Here is a 4819-nt window from a genome sequence, read left to right on the forward strand (position 1 = left end):
TTGGAGGCAGACGAGCCCTCTGGTACTTCACCTGGGTTGCGCAGACGTTTGGAGCCAGTGTCACAACTGGGAGTGGACCGGCGAGAGCCACCACCTGAGACACACACGCAAAACACCAAAGATGCGAAAAGGATCAATGCAAAGGCCACGAAAAAGCACAAGAAACACATAGAAGGCATACGAGAAAGTTGGCATGCGATAGATGTGACCCACGGTAGTACTGCCACTGCCTGTGGTACTAAAATATTAGTACCGCTCCAAACGCGGTAGTACCATGCGAGGTCACGGTAGTACCATGGTTGGAGCGGAAGTAAAACTTTAGTACCGCACAGAGCGTGGTAGTACCGCTCCCGAAGGGCGGTAGTACCGTGCAAGCGGTAGTACCGCGCCAGATGGGCGGTAGTACCGCGTCGCGTCAGATTCAACCGGCGGTTTGAATCTGAAAAGAACCGCGAAACAACGGCGGTGCTAAGATGATCAAATCTAGCGCAAGGCAACAATACAAGTATGAATCCTACGCAGTACCATGCTCCTTCATCCTACTCTTGCAGAGATTAAGCCTAGGAATCTCAAGAACACACAAGTATCCCCAAAACCTAGAAACACCAAACCCAAAGAACAAGGAGAGGGAGTTGGGGAAAAACCTTGGTCCATAGCAAGAGCACGTGGTGGGGAACGATCCCACCGGACGGAATCACGGGAGGGTACCCGGTGGAGGAGATCCGGCGACGAACGTCGGCTCCGTTCTTGAGCGAGGGAGAGAAAGAGGCGAAGTGGGGGAAGAACTGCGAATGGGTATGGGGAGTTAGAACTCCCCTGCCCATCCTTATCCCCACGGGCTCGAACCGGCGCGGTAGTACCGCTGATCATCGTGGTAGTACCGCTTGGGCGGAAGTACCGCACCGAGGCGGTAGTACTGCTCAACCAGGCGGCAGTAAAAAATTACTGCCGCGTGGTGGCGGTAGTACCGTGCTCCCGCGAGCGGTAGTACCATGGCTGGCTGCGGTAGAACCGTAGCTGGCCGCGGTAGTACCATGAACTCAAGACACCGCAAGTTTCAACACGAGGAAAAAGCCTTTGCACGGAAACTTTTCACACACAAGAGACCTCAAGAACACGCAAGAGTCAGAGGCAGAGAGACAACATGAAACCACCAATAGACAAAGCCTCTCGAGGAGAGAGGGCGGTGGCCGAAGCCACCTATGTTTGAGTTGGATGGTATGGCACCGCGAAGAATTATCCTTGGGCCCATGACCAAAACTCGTCTTTGAAGCACAAGTAGCATCAAAAATGGCTAATGTGAAAGAGGTGATCGATTTATGCATGATGGGGGGGGGGGAGGGAGAGTTCATTGAGAGGACAACACTCCCCCTATGTCTATGCCTACACCTAAACTAGACAACACGTTGAGTGTGGAGGGTGGGTGTATGGGTTCAAGTCACATTGCTCAAATCAATGATATTTAGCCCATGCCTTAACTCGCGAAATCTTGCTTCATCCAAGGGCTTCGTGAAAATATCTGCAAGGTTATCATGAGTGTTGACATACTTGAGCTCGATCTCCCCTCGCCTAATGTGATCCCGGATGAAGTGATACCGAATCTCAATGTGCTTCGTCTTGAAGTGTTGTACCGGGTTGAGAGAAATCTTGATGGCACTTTCATTATCACACCAAAGAGGCACTTTGTCAAAAATGACACCGTACTTCTTTAGAGTTTGCCTCATCCATAGGAGATGAGCACAACAACTACCGGCTGCCACATACTCCGCTTCGGTGGACGAGAGAGACACACAACTTTGCTTCTTGGAAGACCAACTTACCAAAGAGCAACCAAGAAATTGGCACCCTCCGGAAGTGGACTTCCTATCCACTTTGTCCCCCGCCCAACCGGAATCCGTGAAACCTTCAAGCTTGAAATTTGCTCCTCTTGGGTACCATAAGCCAAAGTTTGGGGTATGAGCCAAATATCGAAAGATTCGCTTGACCGCCACATAGTGACTTTCCTTTGGTGTGGCTTGAAACCGTGCACACATCCCCACACTCAACATGATATCCGGTCTAGATGCACAAAGGTAAAGCAAGGAGCCAATCATGGAGCGATATACCTTTTGATCCACCGCTTTACCATTGGGATCGATGTCAAGTTGGCACTTGGTAGGCATTGGTGTAGAAGTCGGCTTGACATCACTTAGCTTGAATCTTTTAAGCATGTCTTGAGTGTATTTGGCTTGGTTGATGAAGGTTCCTTCTATTCTTTGTTTGATGTCAAAACCAAGGAAGAACTTCAACTCTCCCATCGAAGACATCTTGAACTTGGAGGTCATGAGAGCGGCAAATTCCTCATTGAAAGCTTTGTTAGGAGAACCAAAGATAATATCATCAACATATAGTTGGCATACAAACAACTCCCCTTTGACCTTCTTAGTAAAAAGAGTGGGATCAATTTGTCCTACTTCGAAACCACGATCTTGTAGCAACTCGATAAGGTGGTCATACCACACACGTGAGGCTTGTTTAAGGCCATAGAGTGCCTTATCGAGTTGATACACATGATCCGGGAAGTAGGGGTCCTCGAACCCGGGGGGTTGCTTGACATAAACCAACTCATTAATGGGACCATTAAGAAAAGCACTTTTCACATCCATTTGTTGCAACTTAAAGTTTTGATGGGAAGCATAAGCAATCAGCAAACGAATGGATTCAAGACGAGCAACGGGAGCAAAGGTTTCACCATAGTCGATACTCTCGACTTGGGAGTAGCCTTGTGCTACCAATCTTGCCTTGTTGCGAATGATGTTCCCATGAGCATCTTGCTTCTTCTTGAAGATCCACTTTGTTCCAATGACGTTGTGGTTCCCCGAAGGTCTTGGCACCAATCTCCACACCTTGTTGTACTTGAAGTTGTTGAGTTCTTCATGCATGGCATTGAGCCAATCCGAGTCTTCGAGTGCCTCATAGACCTTTTGGGGTTCAACACAAGAGACAAACGCATGATGTTCACAATAGTTAGCTAATTGTATACGAGTGCTTACCCCCTTTCTTAGGCTTCCAACCACGTTTTCCATGAGATGGCCTCGGGTGGTGAGTTTGGAAGCAATCTTCGCGGCATGACGCTCTAATTCCTCCTCGGGTGTGGAAGGAGGAAGGTTAACTTGATCATCTTGAGCGCCGTCTTGAGCTTGCTCATGATCTTGAACTTGCTCGAGGGGGAGAACTTGACCTTCGGCATCATTTAGAGGTTCACCACCATCTTGAGGTTGATCTTGCCCTTGGTCTTGTTCATGAGGGTGAGGGCCTTCACTTTGTTCTTCGGAAGTGTGTGGGTCTTGGGGAGGTGATGGCTCCACTTGAGTGGAGCATTGTCCTTCTCCTTCGGCCACAAGGGGTTCCTCAATGGGTAGGATATGACCAATACCCATTCTTCTTATGGCTTGGGGAGGAATTTCACCACCTACATCACAAGTACCACTTTGCTCCACTTGGGAGCCGTTATTTTCATCAAACTCTACGTTACATGTCTCCTCAATGAGTCCGTTGGACTTGTTGAGAACACGGTAAGCATGAGAGTTTGTAGCATAACCAACAAATATGCCCTCATGAGCTCTAGCTTCCAATTTAGACAAACGAACACCTTTCTTGAGAAGGAAACACTTACACCCAAACACCCGGAAGTACTTGAGATTGGGCTTGTTCCCGGTGAGTATCTCATACGGAGTCTTGTTCAAGCCTTTGCGGAGATAGAGCCGATTGGATGCATGACAAGCTGTGTTGATGGCTTCGGCCCAGAAGTTGTATGGAGACTTGAACTCCGCCATCATAGTCCTTGCCGCATCCATCAACGTCCGGTTCTTCCTCTCTGCAACACCATTTTGTTGAGGAGTATATGGTGCAGAATATTGATGCTTGATCCCTTCATCACTAAGAAACTCATCCAAGGTGTAGTTCTTGAACTTGATGCCGTTGTCACTTCTTATTGTCAAGATCTTTGCATTGTGTTGACGTTGAGCTTCATTTGCAAAGTCGATGACGGTTTGTTGAGTCTCACTCTTCCTCTTGAAGAAGTATACCCAAGTGTATCTTGAATAATCATCCACTATCACCAAGCAATACTTTCTTCCCCCAAGACTATCAAAGGATGGGGGCCCAAAGAGGTCCATGTGCAGGAGCTCCAAGGGTCTCTTCAAGTAGATGATAGTCGTGGGAGGGTGAGCCGTCTCATGAAGCTTTCCTTTGATACAAGCACTGCAAGCACGATCTTTGGCAAAACTAACATTTGTTAGTCCATGAACATGGTCCCCCCTGAGAAGACTTTGCAAAGATCTCATATTGACGTGGGCTAAACGGTGATGCCAAAGCCATCCCACATCAACTTTAGCCATTAGGCATGTCGCGGTCTTAGTGGGTTGCTCCGAAAAGTTAACCACATAGAGACCGTTCTCAACATGTCCAACAAAGGCTACTTTAAGAGTCTTGCTCCACAAGAGGGCCACGGTATTAATATCAAAGAAGGTGGCAAAACCCATGAGTGTGAGTTGAAGAACGGAAAGTAAATTGAACGCAAGGGACTCTACAAGCATGACTTTCTCGATCGTTAGATCATGAGAAATGACAACCTTGCCAAGACCCAATACCTTAGAATGTGAGGCATCACCCCATTCGACATTGGTGGGCATAGATGGGATCTTGTGCACGTCCACCACCAAGTCCTTGCTCCCGGTCATATGATTTGTTGCTCCACTATCGAGCAACCATGACCCCCCACCGGAAGCAAACACCTACAAGAGATCAATGCTTGGTTTTAGGTACCCATTGAGTAATG

Source organism: Triticum aestivum, chromosome 1B, assembly GCF_018294505.1.
Source record: "Triticum aestivum cultivar Chinese Spring chromosome 1B, IWGSC CS RefSeq v2.1, whole genome shotgun sequence".
In the NCBI taxonomy this organism is placed as follows: domain Eukaryota; kingdom Viridiplantae; phylum Streptophyta; class Magnoliopsida; order Poales; family Poaceae; genus Triticum; species Triticum aestivum.